This window comes from Rhipicephalus sanguineus, chromosome 7 (genome assembly GCF_013339695.2).
Source record: "Rhipicephalus sanguineus isolate Rsan-2018 chromosome 7, BIME_Rsan_1.4, whole genome shotgun sequence".
Lineage (NCBI taxonomy): Eukaryota > Metazoa > Arthropoda > Arachnida > Ixodida > Ixodidae > Rhipicephalus > Rhipicephalus sanguineus.
This window is the reverse complement of record NC_051182.1, coordinates 114,757,484-114,782,497: the sequence shown is the minus strand read 5'-3', so window position 1 is coordinate 114,782,497 and position 25,014 is coordinate 114,757,484.

Sequence of the window (25,014 nt, the reverse complement as noted above, 5' to 3'; positions counted from 1 at the left end):
GCCACAGTATTGAATAAATGAAAAACAAATTATAGCGACTCAACATGATTACTCGCTAGGACGTTTTTAACCTACCCCGCACAGATGACGCAATCGACAGCCTATAAGGAGCTGTTTCCTTTTCATCCCTGGACTTGCGCTCAGGGCATATTAAAAAAATTTCTGCCATGGGCACTGGCCAATGGCAGATATCGATCTGCCGAAAACAGCTTTCACCACACCCAACAGATTGCACAAATTTATCCTCATGCATTTTGTGCTTTTTAATGCGTCCCCAACATTTGGGCGAATGATGAACACACAAGCGGCACACGTGTTTGTGTTGTCTCTACGACGTCGTTGTTCTCGCTCCCGACTCCCATGCACCTCAAACCACTGCAGCGTGTTTTGACGTGCTCATCAAACACCAGCCTCCAACTAAATCTAAAAAAGTGCCGATTTGCAGCACAATAACTCCCGATAATTGGCTACGTCATACCCAAAGATGAAATTCTCCCCGTCCCTGCCAAACTGCGGGCCGTTGCTGAATTTCCTAAGTGGTTGTTCATAAAAAAATACGCAGTTTCATGGTCCTGTGTTCCTACATCGGATTCTTTATGCGTAATTTCAGTCCGCCGCGGTGGTATAGCGGTTACGGTGCTCGGCTGCTGACCCTAAGGTCGCGGGTTCGATCCCGGCCGCGGCCGTCGCATTTCGATGGAGGCGAAATGGTAGAGGCCCGTGTACTTAGATTTAGGTGCACGTTAAAGAACACCAGATGGTCGAAATTTCCGGAGCCCTCCACTACGGCGTCTCTCATAATCATATCGTGGTTTTGGGACGTAAAACCCCAGATATTATTATTATTATGCATAATTTCACCACTATGATTTCACCTCTGATGAAGCTGCTTGGCACCAAGGGGTACCTGACCCTACGGGCATCACATTGTGAAGAGGCGTTCACGAATCTCCGTCGCTTACTGACACCTCCACCAGTATTGCACCACTAAGACTGGACGGCCCCCACAAAGGTGCACACAGATGCATGTGGTGTTCGGTACGGCGTTGTCCTCGTGCAGCGCCATATGTGGAATATGTGCCACCACACATTAAGGATTCCCTGAATATGTGGTGGCTATGCGAGCGCAAGGCTTACCAAAGCCGAGAGTAGAACGTTTTAGTCAGACCGGTATTCCGCAATATGCCAAAATGCTTTGCGTTTACCGTTAGTGAAGTGCGCATGCGCGTACCCGGAAAACATGGCCGCACCGCCGAAAGTGGTTGCTGTACACGTCGAATGTGTCAAGTGGCCGTCGTGCGCTTTGTTGCTCGTTAACTGCGAAGTGCTGATTTTATTTGCTTTAGATCCATGTTCTTAAGCCTCGAAAGCAAAGTATTCATGCTGATTGGGCGCTGTTTTCGAGAGCCATACTCAAATATTGATGCTGTAGGCTTAGCCAGTGGCGATGGGCGCTTCTGGAATCTCGGAGGACATGTTTTACACGTGTGTTAACTGTTTATTCACCCGTAGATGGCGCCACTCTACGTGGCGGCAGCTATGGCTCACGCTATGCGGTACTACGCTGTGCCTTTGCGATAGCGGAATACCGGACAGACTAAAAAGCGCAAGTGGTTACACCGCGACAGAAAAGGAACATCTCGCCCTCATCTGGGCCGTTGTTTAGCTGCGGTCGTGTTTTTATGGCCGCCGATTTGATGTCGCCACGGACCGCCTCTCATTTTGTAGGCTGTCGTTTTTATAAGATCTCTCCGGCCGTCTTGCCTTTTGAGAACTCTTCCTGCAGAACTACGATATCCACGTGCTGTAGCGCAGTAAACGTAAACATTCGGACGCCGATGCCCTCTGGCGCTCTCCCTTCACTGACAACAATACCCGCTGCTCAGTATCTCAGCTTGCTATTACTTCCATCGGCCTTCACACCATCACATCGAAGCAGCGCAATGACCCCTCCATTGCGTCGATAAGAGTTTGCTGTCTGATCCATCGACACTACCAACCACTCGAGCGAAGTGCCGTCAAGCTTTACATTACGCCATTCGGAACGACCTCCTCCACCAACGCAATTACAGCTCCGACGGCCGCCAGTAGCTGCTAGTAACGCCTCGCAGTCTGCATTCCAACTATGCGCAGCTTTTCATGCAATCCAGAGTGCTCACACGGTGGAATTTTCAAGACTCATCAGCGCCACCAACAGCGGTGCTACTAGCGGGCAATATAGCGCAACGTGCTGATGTTCGTGCTCTTTTACCCCAATTTTCATCGCTGGTAATCTTCACTCCACTCTTCGCCAGCTAGTGTGCAGCCTTTGCCTTGCCCTAGCAGGCCCTTTGGGCGCATCGGTATCGATTCGTACGGGTCCCTTCAGATGAAAACGGAGGAAAGAACTGGATCATTGCGGCAGCTGACCACCTCACGCGATACACTGAGGCTGTTGCGCGATGTTTCCTCCTTCCTGCTTTGTTGATATATCCAACATCATGGGCCAGGCCAGGAGCTGCTCAGTGACCACAGCCGTCTTTTCCTCTTCGAAATAGTTTAAGCTACTCCTAAAGAATGGGTGCCATGTGGTTCATCACACTACTACGGGGCACCACCCTCGAACCAATAGCCTTACAGAGCGCTTCAACCGCACGCTCGGCGACATGCTTTCAATGTAGGTCATCTTCGACTAGACGAATTGAGACCCCATTATACCCCTCCTAACCCACGTGCGCAACACGGCAACTCAGAGCACCACTGGCCTTTGTGGCTATTTTCTACTCTACATTAAGCACCTTCGCAGACAGTCGACACCATTCTACCACACAGACCGAATGCTTCTGAGCATGCGCCCATATCTGACACTGTAAGACATGCCGAAGTGTGCCGCGACCTCGCACGAGCATTTACATCCAATAACCAAGAGCCGCAGAACAGCATTCGTGGTGACACTACTTCTACACCCCGTTTCCTTCTTGGAGAGCCTGCGTGGCTCTACGTTACTACCACTGCCTCTTGTCTCTCCTCAATGTAACTGCCCAAGTAGGAAGGTCCGTGTAACCCGCATGACCCGTCAGCTCCTTATCACCCGTCAACTATTTCACTGAAGTCGTTTAACCATCTTCTGACATGCGCCGTCGTGTCGGTGGCATTGTTCGTCGAGCGTCGCATGCCTTACTATGACCTATTGATAGTGGCGAGCTGCTAGTTGATCGGACGGCTCCCTTTTCGTCCCCGGGGGTAATTGTAGCGAAGTGGAACTCATAGTGGGGTACGCGCTCCAGTGATAGCTAGTGGGTATGTATCTACCGTGCAGTGCTCGTCGATGCCACGCGCTCATGGCCCGTGAAATGAGCCATTGATCGAGCTACGGGTTGACACTTACGCCAGCGTTCCATAAGCGCCTTTACAGTATAAATAATTCTTCTAGACATGCAGTGAGGAACAATGGAGAGGTTGTACCTCCATTAACGCACCCGTTTATCGATAGACATTTTCTTCCGTTTCTTGAAAGCTCTTCAGTAGTTATGACATATTTCGATATGTTGTGCATGCTATTTACGTTTGTTTGAAGTGCCTCTTGCCTAGGAAAGGCATCCAAAACTGCTAGTATCCCGGCCTAGTCTATCAACTCTCTGATCAATCACCGTCACATAAAATTCTCTTTCGTATTCATCCGGTTCCTCAAATATTTTCTTTATGAGAATATGGTGAGCCATGATAAAATATCCTCTCAGAAGCAGTCTCGCTCTCACGGTTAAATGAATTGAAGGGTGTATATTATCCTCTTTGAAGGTGTTTTCGCGGCTATTTAAAATAAATAATACCGCAAGTAGGCTGAACTGCTAGTAGATTGTCTAATGGTTTGCATCTCTCGTGTCGCAAAATATTTGTATTTTCCCGAATCCGCTGGCACATTTAACCTTAAAACTTCGCATGTTGATTCCTAAATATATATTCTCTTGAATTCATGATCACAACGTTTCTTATATGGTCTTCTCCGCGAGCAATCTTGTGAGACGTGCCTTAAATGGCTCTTTTAAAAACCTCATCCGTAGTTTAGTCTGCAACTTCGCTCTCAAGTGAAGGTATGATTTCGTTCATCTTAAGTTATTTTGCATTTTAAGTTTACCGTTCGCAGGATCAGCGCTCTTGCACATTCACAATGCCGTAAGGATCGTAATCAATACCCTCCCACTTGATCTTTACAGCATGGACAAGAGGCTGGAAGTGCGGACCTCGTCACCGGGTCGAATTCTAGTTCTTGCAGGCGGCGCGCATGCAAATCCTACGACTCCGAGTACAGACTTTATGAAAGTAAGATTGAGAAGGAGAATGCATGCGTACAGGTTTAGCTGTGACCTTGTTCGTAAGGGCCGAATATAAGCTTCGTGTAGGCCGATAAGCAAAGGTGGGACATATAAAGCTAAGCAACCCTGCATATATGAGGCTTCGCGCGACGTAAGGACTGCAGCAAGACTTTGACAAGTGCAAAGCAAAAAAAAAAGGAACGTTGTCGTGCCGGCGCCGAATTTCGGCGAACTTACAATTGTTCACAAAATGGGTCACAACCACGCGAGGAAAGACAAGCCCGTGATAAAGCCGTTATATGTGATTTGTGGAATAGTGATGCTGATAACGAAAGGAAGTAATGAAAGCGCACTTTTGGGCATATCGATCCACATTTTATTCTACGCGAGTCGGTATACACGACATATATCATGCTGTTCCACCACTTCTCTGATACGCTGGACAGCTTGTCTTTATGGTCATGCATGTCCGAAACCACGCGGCGCTTCATGCAGCTGCGATCGTGATTGAACAGTGGCTCTCCCCCGTAAGTCGATTCTACGCCCGGAATGGAAATCGATGAAGATGGTGAAGAGGAAGTGGAAATAGAGTTAAGATGCACGTGCTGTATCGTATGCCACACATTCTCTCTCCCGTTTCGAGCTCTGAACGTACAATTGCTAAAAATAAATGGTTCCTTAAGGCCTATTCAAGAGACATCCTTCGCTTTGATGTTACCTCGGCGAAGCAATTTCCTGGGCGAAGCAATTTCACGTATTCATTACACCCCTATTGGAAATTTTCCACCAAGTGTAATGGTGGATTCCACCATCCATCATTATAGTGGATTATGGTGTTGGAAGATGGTGGATAAGGTGTATACTGAATGCTGGCGTATGATGCATGCTGGAGAATAACGGAGCGTAAAACAGCTCCACAACGTCAGGACCATTGTACCTAGCCTCACACATAAATAATTCTATGGAAGGCGATGTAGAAAGCATTCGTAGAAAAAAAAATTCGGCAGATCGTACGTACCGTGGGAATCGATGTTATGCGAAACATGCGCGGGATGGTGACTGCGGCGTAAATTTTCACATTGAGCGAAACGTTACGGAAGGACGCTAGAGAAATGTTGAAGTGGTATAAACACACTCATATTCTGAGGAGTCCCACATGTATTATATAAGCAGTTGTTTACAGTGGCGTAACGATGCCAACCATAACATGGGTGTTACCAACACCACACGAGGTAAGCTGATATGTAGTGCTTATATTCTTCAATACTTGATAGCACGGATTCGAACAGCACAAAGAAGAAACACAACTGCACATGACAGGCGTTACTCGCAACGAAGCTTCATCCTGGAAAGTTCCCCTGGATATACACACAGCCGAGTGGCGCGCGCAGGCGCACTGCACGTACGTTATCGTCAGAGTTGCAGTTATTACAGTTCGTTACAGTTGTTATGCTTATGCTTGTCTGTTATGACGGAGGACGCACGCACGTTTCACGAACCCGTGTCTATGTATAGAAGGGGTTCTTGACAGTTCTTCAACAAGGTCATAATAACCGTGATCAGTGATCACCAGCAGCTGGACCGGACTTGTTAAACGGATCCGTTCGTCATCGCGGCTACGAGGGGTCTAAGTGTAGGGAAGTGCGAGGTATATATAGCACAGCCGGTGGAAATCCTGGATGCCTCTTACGATGAAATGATCTATGACGCCTCCTGTCCTCGACGTGGCAGCGAGGTATTTTGATGCCCTGTCCATATTCAAGCCGTCTTTCGCGCAGCATAGAGACCAGGCGTTCTTGGATCAATCAATGTTGAAGTCACCGGTAATCATCAGAGGCCTGGTTCTCTCGGCAGCTTTATTGTAGGAAATATTGACCCCGGTTTTTGCGTAATCGACATGGTCCACGTTGTGAACCACGTGAACGAGTGCATGGTAGTTGAGCGTCTTCCAGGGGTGTTCTGTCTTCAGCTTCCTCTTTTTCCTTGCATCAGCCGCGGTGGTGTAGCGGTTACGGTGCTCGGCTGCTGACCCGAAGGTCGGGGGTTCGACTCCGGCGGCGGCGGTCGCATTTTGATGAAGGCAAAATGCTAGATGCCCATGTACTGTGTCATTTAAGTGCACGTTAAAGAATACCAGATGGTCAAAATTCCGGAACACTTTGCTACGGCTATCGTGGTTTTGCGACATAAAATCCAACAATTATTATTATCCCTTTACTTGCGTGTCTATGTGTGTGCTCGCGTTTACTGTGGTGTTTGAGACTTTGTATCACCTGTGGCACATACCCGGATAGCATGAACTCTGGTATGCTGGTATGTGCCACACGTGACTGAGAGAAAGGGTTTCATGACGTACGCGACAGGTATATTGCGTTACTCATGGCATGACCAGTGAATCGTGTTCGCCATACACTGATCCCCTGCTATGCCAATTTTGGTATATTACAAGTCATAGAGACGACCAGGAGAGCGCCCAGATGTAGGCGGCTAGATAGATAGATGTATCGATAGATGGATAGATAGAAACACCCAAAGTGCCTGAGGTTCATTAAGAAATGCTTCGCATTTAAAAATTCGCCAGATCCCACGCGTGGCCCGAATCGGTTTCATTCGTAGCAGTGAGCGAGTACTTCTATGCTGTATTTTATGGCTTTGAGCCAAGCGTTACGAGGTGGATCGATGTGTTTTTGTAAGTGTAGTAGCTGTGTGCACACCTTGGGCTTACCAAGCACGTCGACAACACCCGCGTTTAGAGGGTAACTTATGGACCGACGTAACGTCAGCCCTCACGCTAGAATACATTCGCCAGTATTATCGAAAATAAGTGCACTTTATGGTGCAATCATGTGAATATCATGCGTAATTTCGTTATTCTATTCCTCCGGGGTCAAGCAATCCTTCAATATAGCTTGCTGAATCATAGGAATAAAAATGTAATGCTTATTAGACTGCTATAAAGCGGAACGAACACTGCAATCACATACGTTAATATCATATGACACCTGTATCGTAGGGGTACCATGTAGTGTTTATTGCTTTCTTGTAAAATTAGATAGACAGAACCACAAACACAATTGACGTTGCCCCGACATTACGTCTGCATAGGCTGTTTTTTTCAAACCAGTGTATAAACCTGGCTAGGCTGTGTGGTAGAATACCTGACTGCCACGCATAATGCTAGGGTTCGATTCCTTCTGGGATTCTAATTTTCATTATTTCCATTCTTTCGGGTGAACGCTACTGATGCCCGTTCTTCTTAACGCTCTCGCATTTAAATTACCAATGTCTGCTCTCGCCATTCCTGGGTAGATGTAAACGGTCAATCACCTGTGGCGCATACCACAGGCCGGGTATTCGCATACCCGCGCATACCTGGCACGTGGTAAACGGGTACGTGCCACACGTGTCTGGAGGAAAGGGTTTGACGACGTACGCGACAGGATTTTGACTATTCCTTTCATGACCAGACAGTCATATTCGTCAAACCCTCTTGCCATCCCATGTCAATTTTGGCCTACACTAAGTTAAGGATGCGATCGCGGAGACCACCCAAACGTAGGCGGCTATACAGATAGATAGATAGATAGATAGATAGATAGATAGATAGATAGATAGATAGATAGATAGATAGATAGATAGATAGATAGAAACGCTCGAAGTGCCAAAGGTTCACTAAGTAATGCTTCGCATTTAAAAAGCCGTATGAAAAAAAAAAGCTTTAGCCACTAGTGGTCGAACGTGCTACCTTCAGATCCCGAGCTGAGTACTTTACCACTACGCCACGCTGACACATGCTTTGCTTTCAGTACAACGACTAGTCAGCATAATAATTCTCCGTTTGGCTTCAGCACAGACGCGACCTTGACCTCCTACTAATATTTGCATAGTTATTAAACGCAAAAAACCTGCTGCCTGTAACGAATGTCAAGTCGATAATGGCAACAGCGCTAACCTTTATTTGACAGAGAGAGAGAGAGAGAGAAACAACTTTATTGGTGGCACAGCGAGGTCGTTGTATTTAGCTTGCCGGTGGTTCGAATGGTGGTGGGAAGTAGCTCGCCACGACCTTTTCGGCCCAGTAAATAATTTCTGTCTGACTACATTGGTCATTTGATGACAGGAGTGACTCCCACGCCTCGAGGGAGGAAGCTGGCAGATTTGCTTTTGGAGGCGGGTTTTCCTCGCATTCCCAATGGTTGTGAATTTGGGTAGCCTTCAGGCAGCCGCAATTGCTTCCGCAATTGCTTCCGGGGAAATTTTAGACAGGCGATGGGCGTTGGGAAAAGAATCTGCTTGAATTTGCCTCCCGTATCGTAGCCTGTTCCCTTGTGACGTCTGTATGCGGAGCCGCGTATGTATTCCGGTTCTTTCTATAATATGCTGTAAATTCATTATTTGTGCTAGACTTCCCGCAGGAGGGAATCACCACATATACTTTATTTGTACATTCATAACGTAACCCCCCGAAAATATCAAGCAGACCGAGGAGCAGTTACAGTTTGCCGGCTGCTGCTGCCACGTTTAGTAGGCGTCTCTCGCTTTTTCCGAAGATCGACATGTTCAGAAGGCTTATGCCGACTGTAATCTCATTCCATAAACACGCGCGTACAATTGATTTAGTATCGTCATGCTTTTTCGTACGAGGTACAGCGCGGCCGCGCCAGCGCAATGATCTGACCCTGTATCATTAGCTACAGCTACATAACAGCCGGGCGAAAAATGAGTGCAGTGCAAGAGAAATATATGCCATCATATTGGTTCAGACAACCTACACTAGAAAAACTGCTTCATTTAGGGTAGTCGATGCCACAGCGCTGCTGTAAATTCACTCGTATTCATCGGAATCGTGTATCCTGAAACCCAGAAGCACCGATGACATGTAGACGGACTCGGCCGACACGCTATGCCATACCTTTGGTGGGAATCATGGTGGTAGAATAGGATGGTGGAAGTCTTACTTAATGGGGCTTATCTCGACGCAGGCCGAAGGTGAAAGTTTGTGCATTTTAGCTTCGCATGCATTTTAACTCGTTACCTTAAAGCGCCGCTGAGGTAAGTGAATGTGCAAAAATTATCAGAGTTGCTTTCTAGCGTGGCGGTATCAAGCGGTGGCTGTTTTCTGGCCTACCCGCTGGAAGAGGCGATTGCGCAGCCAGAACTCATTTACTTCTCGACAACTGCGCGCAGATGTAACATGGTTACTGTCGCTGTTCACATCGACACCTCTAGACTTGTAAACATCACAATACAGCAACACATCGTGGATGTAAACCTGATAAGTACGTGTGCAAATTGTAAACATTTACGGTTGCTGTGCTCCACAAAACTTGAGGCGGTAATTCACGCAGCATGAATAAAAAAAGCGCGCCAGAAAGTATAATGATCGGCGTTGGCTTCTTTGAACTGTAAGCATATTTTTCTGTACATTCAGCGGGAAAACATTAGAAATGACAGTGATTTCACATAATGTCACGTGCACTTCCGTCATGCTTCCATCATCCACCATGCTTCCTCATGCCACCGTCATCCAGATTTTCCACCATGCCATCCACCAAAACATATTTTGCATCGCCACCATCAGCCAGCATTTCCAACTTACTACCAAAAGAAGCTCGCCACCACGACCACCACCACTACCTGCCACCATTTTTCCACTCTCGCCAGCATCAGCCATTATGACCACTACAGCTTCCACCACATCCACTATCCTTTCCACTTTGTCCACTATTGTTTCCAACATATATACCATCAATTCGAGCATCCACAAACCTAGAATTTTCAATATTGTGGACAATGCGTACAACATGCGTATACGTACCACGCTTCGCAGGTCTGAGGTAAACCTTAGTTTTACCTCGCGTGTTCCCCACTGTAACATCAATTTCCCTTGTTCTGAAAAATTTGAATGCACAAATAACGAAAAAATACCAAATCTCTGGAATAGAAAATGCGTTACATCCCCATTGAAAATTTACCCACCATGTGGAAGGGTGGATTCCACCATCCATCATTATGGTGGATTATGGTGCTGGAAGATGGCGGCACGTGGTGTATGCTGGATGCTGCCGTATGATGGATGCTGGAGAATAACGGCGCGTAACACGGCTCTTCCGCGTCGGAACATCGTGCCTAGCAGACGCCCATAAATAATTGTATAGAAGGCGATGTAGAAAGCATTAGTACAGAAAAAAAAAGAAAAAAAAATCTTCCGCCACCGGGAGTCGAACGTGCGACCTTCCGATCCCGTGCCGAGTACTTTACCAATAATCCATGCTGACACTTGCCTACGCCCTGCAAAATGACTGGTCAACACACTAATACACCGTTTGGCTTCAGCTTTGAATGTCTCATATTGGAGACAGACTCGTTCTTCACATCCTACTAAAATTTGCATAGTTATTAAACGCAAACTGCCGCCGGTAGTTAATGGCACGTCGATCGATAATGACAACAGCGCTAACTTTCTTTTAGAAGTCACAGCGTAACTCCAAAACAAAATGTCAAGTGGACCGAAGAGCGGGATATTTAACCGGATGTTACTGCGAAGTTTAATAGCCGTTTCTCGCTTTTAGGGGCGAAGCTCCTTAAGGCGGCACCCGTTCGTCCCTCGTAGTCGTCGTGCTCGTAGTAGTGAGTAACAAGTCTTACGCTTTGACCTCCAAGGTGGTGCCGGTGGGATATTTCTCCTGTGCGTTGTTGAACAAAAAAAAAATTCGCAGCGTGCGCGTTAACTAAAAGCCGAATTCTTCTGTCTCTCATTCCCCATTAGCAGCCATTGGCATGTTCCAGTAGGAAACGTTAGTAGAAGTAGAAGTGTAAGTGTTAGCTAAAAGCCGACTTCTTCTGTCTCTGATTGCCATTAGCAGCCATTGTTTACCTCCAAGGTAGTGCCTGGTGAGATTTCTCCTGTGCGTGATTAAACAATAAAAATTTTGTTCAAAACGCCGTTGATTGATGAAATAAACCAACGAAAGACGCGAGATGTTTTGTAAAAGCAGAACGAAAGAACGCCAGATGTTTTTCTTAAAGTGTAGTAGTAGTAGTAGTCCACCTCGCCCGATCGTCAACGGGCGAGGTGGACCGGCAACGGCGCGAGGACCCTGCCGTACGAGAGTTAAATCACACTAAAAGACATACTTTGCGGGCGATACACTCTAGTGAACTTTCAACTTTTCGTCTTAATGTACATGATAAAGAAATTATTTCTACGAAAAACGCAAGGCACACATTGAGCAATATGTTTGGTTTTGGGACGCTAAATGGAACCATGAGGCGATGCGAAGCCGGAGCACTTGCACGATCGCGTTCCGTTGGCCTTTCGTTGGGCATGCTACCGACCTCGCGTCGTGGAACGCGCGTCCTGTCTTCCCTCTAGCCTTGCCTTTAATTCGCACAGGGCGAGCGGGGAATGCGGTCGCTCTTGGCACTCTTTCGCTCGGGAGCGGACTTCTTCCTTGCATTTCACCGATCACAAGTGATAATGAAGGGACCACGTAAGCCAACAGTACAATAAAAGTTTGATGTTTAATATATACACGATGTTTCACACTCTTTATATTATGTACTGGGCGCATTTCACGGAAGAGTTTCACGGTTTACAGATGATTCCCTCCGTAGCTTCGCCCCACTCATCATCATTCACCCCGTGGATATGCTGTGATTTTTTTCCAAAGGGCGACATGTGCAGAGGCTTTATGTTGACTCTAATTTCATTCGATAAATACGCGCGTAGAATTGATTGATTATTGTTATGTTTTTTTTTTTTCGCGCAACGTACACCGCAGCCGTGCCAGTGTACTGATCTGACGCTGTATCCTTAGCTGCTACAACTGCACAACAGCTGGGCGAAAAACACGTGCAGTGCGCGGGAAAAATGTGGCATCATATTGGTTCAGTAAGGCGTACGAAGTGACAAGTCTATGTTCTTGCATGCATGCCTGTCAGAGAAGCGCAGGCGAGTGCGACCGGTGGTGGTTGGTGATCGGAGGCATTTGCTGGAAGCGCGTCTCATCTATGCTGATCGCTTCTTGTCCGGACACTGTACACAAGAAAAAAATGCTTGATTTAGGTTAGCCGATGCTGCAGCTGTGCTTTAAAGTCATTTGTACTCATCGGAATTGTGTATCCTGAAACCCAGAAGCGCCGATAACACATAGACGAACTTGGTCGGTACTCTATGCCTAACCTTCGGTGGCAATCATGATGGTAGAATGTGATGGTGGAAGTCATACTTGGTGGGGCTTATCTCGACGAAGGCCGAATGTAAAATTTTGTGCATTTTAGCTTCGCATGAATTTTCGCTGTTACCCTAACGTACCGCTGAGGTACGTGAGTGTGCAAGAATTGCAAGAGTTGCGTTTCTAGCGTGGCGGTATCAAGCGGCGGCTGTTTTCAGGTCTACCCGCTGGACGGACTCATTTACTTCTCGGCAACTGCGCGGCGATGTAAGACAGTTACTGTCGCTGTTCACGCCGACACTCCTAGACTTGTAAACACCACAATGCAGCAGCACATCGCGGATGTAAACGTAATAAGTACGTGCGTAAAATGTAAACATTCACGGCTGCTGTGTTCCACAAAACTTGAGGTGGTTATTGAAAAAAAAAGCGTGCTGGAAAGCTTAATGATCGGCGTTGGGTGCTTTGAACTATAAACATGTTTTCTGCACATTCTGCACAACAGCAAAACAATTGAGGTGACAATGATTTCACATAATGTCCCGTGTACTTTTGTCATGCCACCTTCATCCAACACGTTCCATCAAGGCACCGTCATCCAGCTTGTTCACCAAGCCATCCGCCAAAACATGTTTCGCTCGCCACCATCACCAACATATTCCACCTAACGAAAAAATAAGCTCGCCACCTCCACCACCATCTGCCACCATTTTTCCACTCTCGCCATCATCAGCCATTATGACCACCACAGCTTTCACCACATCCACTATTCTTTCTACCTTCTCCACAATTGTTTCCAGCTTATCCACCAAGATATCCAACATGCACCAACCCATGATTTTCAATAGGGATGACGCTGTAAAATTACATTATTCTAGCTTGTTTGTAAACTTATTACCGCGAACAATGTGAGCGTGTGTAAGTTTAAACGTGAGCGCCTGAGTCAGCGGAACAACCTTCAGAAGGGATCGTCAAAGGTTACGCGGGACTTATCGCAGTACCAAGCAAATGTGTTATTCAATGCCTCCCTAAAAATCATCACTCGTTGCGTATTATTTAACGGCAAGAACTATCGTGGAGCGGAACAGAAGTGCATTTACCTGCAGTCCAACGATCATTCATAGGATGTAACCTCTACTGTATTGTATGCTGCTGCTACGCACAAAATAATTCTATATCCAGGATACCTGAGATGTGAATACCCTATGATGGCGTGACACAACGAGTTCGATGTCATCGCACTCCAGGAAGCCCGTGTGCGCGACAACGAGTGCAGACTTCCTGGGTTCACCGCGTACCACTGCGGCGCGCGTTGTGAGGCGCGCGGTTGCGGGCTAGTTGGGTGCAGTGACAGTACACACCCGCCCGCTCGCCCGCGCGCGTCTGTTTACGTGCGCCGCGAACTCGCCCACTGTGCTATTGACATCACCAGTGTTTTGTGCAGTGGGGTTGAGGGTGTTGCGGTGAAAGTGCGCGTTGGTGAGTGCGACACAGCAGTCGCCAGTGTTTACGTGCAGCCGTGTCATCAGTGGGACACGAACATTGTGGTCCGGCTAGCGCGGCTCCTCGGAACAGAGTGTGTCATGTGCGGTGACTTTAACTCGCACCACAGAACGTGGGGAAACGGCCACACGGACGCCAGAGGCAGGGACCTGTTGGAATCGATAACAGAGGCCGGTCTAATCATCCTCAACACAGGCAGTCCAACCTTCGTCCGCCGCGGTGTCACACGCACTGCTATCGACCTCTCGATCGTGAGCGGAGAGTGCAGGTACGAGTGGAAACGGTGCGCGGGTACCTGGGGCTCCGACCACTATCCGATCTACCTTGAACCTCTCGATCGACGTCGCGTAGCTACGCGCACCTACACCGTGACGGACTGGACCAGGTTCCGTGAACTTTCGACCGTTTCCCCACCGTCAGGAGTGGCCTACTTCACCCATGTTTCGCGCTGTGTGGAGGCAGCATCGCGTAAGTGTGTGGTGCCAGTGGGAACGCCTGTGCCAGATATCAAGCTACTTAATCTCAGGGCGGTGCGCCAAGGAATACAGCGCCGCGCCACCAAAAGCGACCGCCGCGAGCTATGGACGCTATACAACCGCCTCGATGCCGTGTGTCGCCGGCACGCTCGGCGGCGTCGCGATCAATCGTGGGGCAGCCTCTGCGGCACACTCGAGGACCCGCGACGCACGGCAAAAGCTTGGCGGATTTTTGGTGCCATTTTGAGACCGCTTGATACGCGCTTCCCAGCCCTCGCAATTGCCGTTGCCAGGGGACTGTCCTATCAACAGCTGGCAGAATTGCTGGCAGACACCCTGTGCACAGGGACTGCACAAGTTTCCACTGGCATACCACCGCTCCCACAGCATCACCGCCGCGAGCTGATCACACCACACCGCTTCATCATATCTGATGGGATTCAGCACGAGGTGAACTCTCTGTGCAACGCGGACTTCACGCTGTGGGAGCTCCGACTAGCTCTGGCGTCGCGCAAGCGGCGCTCGGCGCCGGGCCCCGATGGAGTGACGTACCAGATGCTTCGGAACATCGACGATTCACAACTCCCAGCCCTCCTGGCTGCCTACAATGACGTGTGGCGCTCGGGACTCGTGCCACAAGAGTGGCGCGAGGCCATCGTCCTCCCCATCCTTAAAAAGGGCAAACCCGCTTCGGAACCGGCGTCCTACCGACCGGTATCGCTAACATCCGCGGCGGGAAAACTCTTTGAGGCCATGGCGCTACAGAGGCTGGAGTGGATCGCCGAAGCACTGGACGTTTTCTCATCATCGCAGAGCGGATTCCGTCGCTCACGGGCCACTGCCGACGCACTCGCCGACGTCATCGCAACGCTGGAAGAGGCGCAGCACAAGGGAGATGCCGGATATCTTGTCCTCCTGGATATAAAGGCGGCGTTCGACTCCCTGCCACACCCCACCATCCTGGACGCGGTGCAAACTCTCGGAGTGAATTGCAGTAGTACGGAAAGCCGAGCTAGTTGGTACGAATTCATAGTGCAATAGCGCAAAAAACACAGGGACACAGGCAAGAGAGCCCCTTTCTATTCAACCTTGCCCTGGCTGACATCGGTGACCACATCCCCCATGGCCTGCCGTATGTTGTGCGCGTGGCTGTGTACGCGGACGTCTCTCTTGCCTGTGTCCCTGTGTTTTTTGCGCTATTGCACTATGATCTCGGAGTGAGTGGTCTCCTCCTCGCGTACGTCGCCTCCTTCCTAAGTGGCAGAACTTCGCGTGTGCGCGTGGGGGGGGCCCTCAGCGAGCCTCGCCCGGTCTGTGTGGGTGTTCCGCAGGGCAGTGTCCTGAGCCCCTTTCTATTCAACCTTGCCCTGGCTGACATCGGTGACCACATCCCCCATGGCCTGCCGTATGTTGTGCGCGTGGCTGTGTACGCGGACGACATCGCTGTGTTCACGTCAGGACCAAATAGATGCGGCGCGAGTGTTAGCTCGTCCGTGCAGCGGGTTCTCAACGCCATCGACGCGCTCATCAGCGGCAAGGGGATGCGGCTGACGCCGGAAAAGACGGAAGCGATGATGGTGCACCGCAGCTCGGTCGCGAGGTATCACATCAAGCCATTCACCATTCAGGGAATTCCCATCACATGGGCGAGAAGGGTGAGGTACCTGGGAGTGCTGCTGGATCATCGCCTCAGCTGGAGCCCCTATGTTGATGCGCTCAGGAAAAGCGCGAGAAGAGCGGTACCTGCCGCCCGTGCGCTGCTTGCGCGCGGCAGGGGATGCTCGCCAGCCCTTGCTCTCCGCCTCTTCAACGGCCTGGCCACTGCCCGTATTCTTTACGGCCTCCCGCTCGCCAACATCTCGAAGACCGGCTGGGAGAAGCTGGCCGTGGTCCATCGGACGGCAATCCGGCAATTCTTCAGCCTGCCCTACTCCTCACCGGAGGGGCCAACGCTGGCGGAGGCGGGAGACATGCCGCTACCGCTGAGCGCCGATATTCGTGCGCTCAATCACATCGGGCGCATGAAGCGCACGCACCACGGCCAGCAGCTGATTTTCCGACTGGACTCCATGCCGCACTCGAGAATGGGGCAGTGCGTCGCGGCATACAGAGCTCTAGTGTCACACTCGCCGGACGTAAATGACCTCGGCGTCCCTCCCTACCGGCACCGTCCATTGACTATCCGGACAAACATACCGGGAGTGAGGAGCAAGCGGACGACGCCGGCGTGCGCGCTTCGGCAGGAAACTGCTGCCACGCTGGAAGAGCGTCTCGCCGGGCGACTGCAGCTCTTCACGGACGGCTCTGTGCTCAAAGACGGCTCTGCGACGGCGGCGTGTGTGGTGCCCTCATTGGAGTTACACAGCCAGTGCCGTGTGATGTGCGAGGCATCGTCGACGATTGCCGAGCTCGCCGCACTCGACCTCGCGGCCGATGCACTCATCCAGCTGAGAGTTCCGTCGGCTGCCGTGCTTTCCGACTCTCGTGCCGCTCTCCAGCTGCTCGCAAGGAACTTCCGAGGACCACCGATCGCCACCCGCATCGTCCGCAAGCTGGAGGCGGTCCAGGACCTCGGTTGTGATCTCGTGCTGCAGTGGATTCCGGCGCACATCGGAATTGCGGGCAATGAGGCAGCTGACGAGCTCGCGAAGGCAGCGCACAGCGCGGACACGCCCCTCACCCACGCGGTAAACACGTACGATGTCGGGCGCGCACGCATCCGCCGCTCGGTAGCTGCGCGCCACCCGGACGCCCGTGTCGCCGCCGGCAAGCCGCCACGCCCACTCCCGAGGACCGGTTTGGCGCGGAGAGAGAGAGCCTTCCTCCTCCGCCTGCGCGTCGACCGAGCACGGACCGCCGAGCGGCTTCACCGGCTGTCGGGTGGCGGTAACCCCAAATGCGCCCACTGCTCGCAACTTGAGACGCTCGAACACATTCTGCTGCAGTGCGTGCATTATTCCGAGGAACGCCGCGCCCTCATCAGGAGCTACCGTGAGCAGGGACTCGCCACCACAGCGTCGACGAGTTCCTGTTCCCCAGTGTGCAAGTGGACACAGTAAAACGTGCCTTCAACGCGCTGCTGAACTTCTTCCAGTCAAGCGCGCGCTTTGAGCGCCTCTGACGTGTTCGAACTCTACGAAGCGGCTTCACACGATGTTCATCGGACAACAGTTCGACGGACCTCGATTTCTACAGTGCTGGGGCTACGTGCTCCGGCGAGCGCCTCGCGCTCGTGTTGGTGTGTGTGTTTTTTTTTTTTTCGGCCCGAATATGGCTCTCTTCCGTGCGGCGCTCCCTCTTCTGCTAGCCTTCTTGGCGGCCTTGCTGGGTGCTGCGGGCCTCGCACGATTTCCGCTCTCACGGGGGCACAATTACTACTTACTCCTTTCATCCTCTCGCTATCTTTCATTCCCATTCCCCATCCCTGCACCGACCTGTTGAGGTGTCGTCCATAGGACAGACAGTTACGGGTCGGCGCTTTTCTCTTCATTTCCTCTTACATAACCACTCGTGTGTGACACTCCGCTGCTCCCGAAAGAGGACGAACGCCTAAATAGCGATCACTTAACTCGGAAAATGCAATATAGGCTAGCTTTTGAATGGTTGCCCAGCTTTATGTGATGTAAAAATATTCCAAGCAACCCTATTCCAAATGCGCAACACTTAGCCCTCATTGTTCACCTTTCATGCCATGTGCACTGCGCCTGTGTCTGAACACAACTAAAACAGCAAGCATATGCCTCATCACAAAATGAAGCGATACACATTCAGTCAGCTGCAAAAAGCTCATAGGGTTCGTTATGCAATAGCCTAAGATGACTTGAAAGCGAAAACCATCTTCTGTTTTTTTTTTCTCAACCGATATAGTAATTATTATGCCCCCCCCCCCCTTCGCGAAAGCTTTGAAAGCGTCGAAAAACGCTAGTGTAGATAGCCTTTTACAGTACATTTGTTATTTACGGCATCCCTTCAATTACGAGAGTGGCTGTTCTTTTTTGTAAACACTACATAGTACGCGCGGTGCATGCTTTCGAGTGCTATGGTACGTGGTATTACAACACAATCACAATTGGGCCCTTTCATTCGCACGATTTGTTTCGATGAAATCGTCTTCGCTTGGAAATGCTTATCTGTCTCGCTCATAGGTGCCTTCTACACTGAGGACGAAATCTCTGGAACATTCCATACTATTATCTTTAGTTATATTTTAGGCATTCACACAGATACAAACGCGAAAATGAACTGTCACACACTTACATTTTGATTGATCTCTCGGTGCCGACTCTGCAAACAAGTAACATTCGATTGATAAAAGGGCTAATGAAAGTTTTACTACTGTACAATAGAAGGAATTTTTTACGGGGTGCTCAACCATACTTTATGTAAAATCGTTCGTGAGTTAGTAAGTGTGCGCTTATGACTACATATCCAAATTTTAAAAAATCAGGGAAGTTTGAATCCCCCCGCCCCCCTGTTTACTCCAGTGCTTCGCTATATTCACAGTAAGCACACAATTCTCTTTCGAAGTCTGGAGAATAGTCTATCCCATTGATTTCCATTTTTTCCTATTTTGTACTAGCTGGGATTACGAAGGGTAACGTTGCGATACAGAGGCGAACACAGGCGGATAATCACAAGACGACAAAAAGGACACAGACAATGCGCAGTTTGGTATTGTGTGTACTCGTCTGTATGCATCTTAGCAGCGTAACATTACCCTTGAGTATGCCATACCAGCTAACCCTAGTTAAAGCCCTTTTCAGCCCATTTCTTTTCTTTAATAATTTTTGGGGTTTAAAGTCCTCAAACCACTTTATGTATATAAGGGACGACGTAGCGGTGGGCTCCGGAAATTTCGACTCCCTGGGGTTCTTTAACGTGTGCCTAAATCTAAGTACATGGGCCTCAAGCATTCTCGCCTCCATCGAAAATGCGGGCGCCGCGGTTGCGATTCTATTCCGCAATGTTCGGGTCAGCATTCGAGCACCATATCCAGTAGACCACGGTTACGGTACCAATTCCTTTTCTGAGTGCTCTTTGTGTGCGTAAATACGTGAGTTATAAGTTGCGCTAACGACTTAATTGTGACGCCTACTGTATCTCGACTCGATGCCTTTTACGTTTTGTCGCTTATTGATGAAGTCCGCTTTTTTTTAAATGAAGCTTACCTACCTCTTGCTTTCATTATTTACCTCCGTGTTCAATGGTGCTTGAGAGATCAGTCTTGTAACAATAGCTTCCATTCCCTCTATGACAATGTTTTCTTCAAGTGCAGACATTTCGTCATTTCTCTCTAAGGAATTGTAAATTCACTTATATTTTTCCTGACGGCACAGATGTTCATATGTTTTTAATCGCCGTTTTTGCTAGCGCTTTCTTCAGCATTCGGGCAATGCTTTCTTTCACTAGTCCCTGGTCACCAAATTTTACCTGACGTAATATTTATATTCCGCACATTACTATATTCTCTACTGATATATTCACTCCTGATATTCACTCCTTAGATATATTCACTCACTGAGATATTCAGTCCATACCACTACGCTACTACTACAAGTGCGTGGTACGAACCGGCTTTCTCACCAGCTTGACTGAGGTATACCACTTAAATCTACATGGCGCACTCTGAAGCTGTCTCAATTAGCTCAACATAAGGACACGCCTTTCAATGTGCGTGGGACGTGAGGCTCGCAGAATAGCTTGCGCTGGTCAGCGCATTTGTGTGTTTGTTGACCAATATTATCTTTTAATATTTTATCTTTTGTGGCCAGTATTATCTGATAATATTTGGGTCAGTAATATCTTATAATATTTGTTAGGGTTCTCAGTCGTGAAATCACAATGTGATTACGATGGAAGCCACAGTGGAAGGCCCCGAAAAAAGATGGCTGATCCCTCTGTCATAGGAATCGGTATACCGCGAAAGTGAAACGTGTCGTCACAGAAGTAGTTGATTGTTTATTGCGCATGGTTATATGAGAGCTTGTACAATATCAACTGTTGTTCGGCAGATATAGCACCACTTGATGTGGACACACGCACGTTGACGCCTAGTGGCACATCTCCGTACCGACGACTAACGCTCATAATCATAATTTATTTCTTGAGGTAACTGAAGTTGTCAAGATATACCTGGACACCACGTATGGTGAATCCCGCGCACATATGGCATCAAGGAGCCCATAAAAATTACGCCATCTACCGCTAGAGCGAACCATGTGTGGATGCGAAGCAGCGGTGAGATGGTTCGCTTCAGCGGAGATGGTGTAATTTTTTAGGAGCTGGCTCGCCAGGTTCTTATGCTGGGCCGAAGTTTCACGCCGTAAGCTGCATGCATCCATTCAAAGCGTCGTGGAACGCGAAGAGGAACGCTACGCACGTCGTCTCTTCCCTCTAACCTGGCAGTTATTTCTAACCTGGTGAGCGGGGAACTCGGTCGACAGGCGCGCGAGAGGGGGGGAGCGTAGGAGATGAGAGCGAGAGGGAGTGGACCCGCATGCGCTGGCGGTCATCGCGGCGTTTCACAATTTCGCGCTAAAGGAAACCATCAGAGGGCTAGGGAGGGGGAGTGGACAGGGGAGAGGAGGTGTGTGGAGAGGGTTTTGCGCATGCGCAGTAAGGGTGGTTCGGGCGCACACCACCGGATTGAACACCACCAAAGATGCTTCGCACCTAAAACACATACTCGATATGAACTCCTTCAAAGCGCCGTGAAACGCGAAGAGAAACGCTACGCGCGTCATGTCTTCCCTCTAGTCTGGCCGTTAATTCTCAGAGGGCGAGCGCGAAACGCGGTGCGGCAGAGAGGATAGCATCGGAGAGCTATTGTGCGATATGGATGGATGTTATGAGCGACGCTTCGGCTAAAGCCACCACCTCACGGTTTGTTAAAACGTTGACGAAAAACACTTCTATTGGAAACGCGCCGAATGGGATGGTCGTAGAAACGACACGTCTTTTCTCGTTCGAGCCTGGTGACACGCATGTCACCGCCCCGTTATAATGGGGACGCTCATAGCACCCATCCATCCATCCATCCAAGATCACTGTGAGAGGAAATCGTGCAAGATAAAAGGCGCGTTCATGTAGCCTCCATTATGTGTTTGGTGGTGGCTCAGTAGGCTTATCCCCATCAGCCATCGGTGCGGACCCAGGGGTCATGGGTTCGACTCCTCTTAATTGAACTTTTTTTCTTATAGTTCTTTTACTTTGCCATTTCATGGCGTTCATTTTGCTGACGCATTTCCGTGACGGAAATACGTCATAAAGACTTGGTGGAAGCCGGCATAAAACGCTTTCGTGTTAAAATTTCAACCACATGATGTACTTTAACGTTCGCCAATACAAGTACACCGGCCTCTACCATTTTGCCTGCATTTAAATTTCACCTGCATCCCGCGACCTTCATGTTAGCAGCCGAATGCCAAAACTCCTTGACCATCGCGCAGTCTGGGCAATATTATATCACCGAGGACAGTAGGACGAAAATGACTGAGTGAGGCGCGTAGCTATTCATGTATCTCACGGTATCATGTATCTAGCAGGCTGCGCAATACGAGTGTAGAAAACAAACATGAAATAACAACCATTGCCCAAAGGTGAAGTACCTTTCTTGTGTCTTAGATGGCAGGCGTGTATATTCCTCATTTAGTTAGCAAGAATTAGCGGTAACGCGAGAGCATGTTTTCATGTTTAAAACAGCCGATAGAGGCTGGGACTGCTAGACACCTAGCAAAGTGCCACTTCAGCTGCGCAGCACGCAAAAAGCACTTTGTTTCTTCGCTGCTGTGGATCCGGTCATGTTAATTTGCTGCTGTACGCAATATATTACTCTTTCGACGTGAAGAAAGTGATAACACTTCTGTAGCACGAAGCAAGATGGTAACCCGAACAATTTTTCAGGAATAACAACTTCCTATTTGATAAAATTTTTGCCCTGGTCCGGGGACCGAACCCCTGAGCTACACTTTCCCGGACGATCCCTGTACCAACTGCATTAACCACGATGTCAGTTAATCTTTCATAACCCTTTCGCCACTTTGCGGGGTTCCACCAATCTCTTTTGCAATCTCACTCAGATGCTCACTCAGAGCCTTCTATAAATAATGGCAATGTGTACCTTATATCTAAAATACATAATACCTAAAAAAACAAGAAGCTAGTGAAGATGAGGAACACAAATACGCACTCTTCATTCCGCTGGTTCTCTACAATTAACACTAATAGTATTCTGTTTCCCTGGCCAACGAGGAACTGATAGAATTGAAATAGTGGGCAGCTTGACGAAACCGGTTCTTAGTGTTCCAGTCCTCTCGGTACCCGTCCAGATGAGCACCGGCACTCTTGTTCTCGAAGATTACAAACCTTTCACTACAAAAACGGGAAGTCTCTAAACAAATTACGCTGCCGAGTCCGAAAATTAACTTCTTGCATGAACAGAGCTCGTATGGCGCCTTCCCGTCTGTGTTCATTCTGTAGGAAGGACGAATCAGTAGAGCATCAGTTTTTATCATATAATGTGTTACATTTATTTGAGAAAAAGGTTTTCAAGCGCGCATTTACTGGAGTTCAATTGGATTTCCCTGTTTCGAGTATTCTGTCTTTGAGAGCCTTTCATAGGAAGTTGTCTTGGGGTGTTAGCTCCGCTGTTGAAAAACTTTTGATTAAATGAAGGCGGTTTTCATGCTATCATTTTGAGCTACCATAATTTATTGCTAACTATTAGTCGAGCTTTTTTTTTGCAACCACGAAACCAGTCCTCTGTCTGAGCTAACGTAAGTTACCATTATAATTTGCTATCGATTATGCTAATTTTTTACCTGTCGTACCATTCCTCTGTCTCCGTTTTCGTTAGACTACGCGCGTCTTCACCAATCCCCCAAGGTGGACGTGAGCCATTGACCGCAGGCCATTGAACTTCATTGTGTATGGTTCCGCAGCTTTGCCTCACCTAGAGCTTGAGTGCGGAGTCTCCAAAATATGCGCAGATTACAGCGGTCTTTCAAGGTTGTTGTATTACTGCTGGGTCCCACGTCTGACCGGAGAAGTTCTTCTACCAATTGTTAGCGCAGTCCGCAGAGGCTGCAACGGTCGTCTTGGTCCTTGTTAGCCTGAGAGGGTTTCGCGAACTTATGGAGGCAAAGTCGCGGAAGACAACGGGCTCATTCCATATATACAGTTGCCAAGGTGCACCCAATGGTGGTGAGGTTCCAACACTAAGCTTACTGACCATCATCATAAACAGACCACTGCAAGGCAAAGGCTTCTCAGATCTTCCGCCCAACTACCCAGTCCTGTGTTTGCTGCGGCCGCATGCATCCGCGAACTTCTTAATCTCATCTGCCCACCTCACTTTTAGTCTCCCCCTAGCGCGTTTCCTTTCTCTTGGAATGAAGTCTGTTACTCTTAATGACCAGCGGTTTATCTTACCTACGCACTATATTCGCTGGCAATGCGAATTTTTTCTTCATTCTACTAATATGTCCTGAACAGTCGTTTCCTCCCTGACTGACTGTGCTCTCTTCTTTCCCCTTAAGATTGCATCACTCATTTTCCTTTAAATTGCTCGTTGCGTTGTCCTGAATTTAAATTGAACACTTGTAAGCCTCCAGGTTTCTGATCCATAGGTAAGTACCGGTAAGATGCAGCTGTTGGATTCCTTCCTCTTGAGGGATATCCTTATACTACCATTCATGATTCAAGAATCCAGCCGAATGTACTCCCCTCCATTTTTATTTTACCACGAAAGTATTTTATGCCGGGGTCTACCAAGCCTCCATTGACGTATTTGCGTCACGTTAATGACATCGCAAAAGTGCACACAATCAGATTTCAAAGAAAAAAGTCACGCGATATCTGCGAATTGAATTGAATGATGTTTGAGGAGCTTGCTCGGAGATGATCGAGTAACCCATGAATTATCCGTACAAATGCCTCTATCGTAATATAAAGACGTGACGATGTGGTATATATGTACACAATAAATGCACAATGTTTCTTGGGTGTCCATGCTATGTAGCGGAAGCGAAGTGCACTGAGTAAGCTTGCGGCGAAGAGAAAGGAAGCGCGCCGAGAGCAAGTGCTGTATATGGGCGCGACACTCTAGCCGTCACCTATCTAACGAGAGCATGCGCCGAGTGTGCAGTCGAGTGTGTGGCGCCGCCTCAGCGGTGGCGCTCTATCCAGTGAGCGTGCTTGAATCACGGGATAGAGCACAGCTGCGCCTCTAGCTGGAGCAATGAGAACTAGCGGATACGGCGCAATGGAAAGGCGCGAGCATAAGAAGCTTGGCGAGCAAGCTCCAAAAAAAGTTTCGTCAAAGAGAGTCGAAAGCCACGACCTGTGGTTCCGCGACGACAGATGCTGAGAACACTATCCATGGCGCCACAGTCGCACACTCCGGTTGCTTTACAAACACACTGTTATAACTCACAGTTTCTCTCACAGTGCTCTGGGTCGGTGGCTGTGTGGCCTTCTAGGAGCGGTGATAAGAATTAATGCATCACTACCATGGCCTCGGCGAAAAGTTCCTGCAACGCGTTGTTGCACGCGTCCGTCACATCGTTC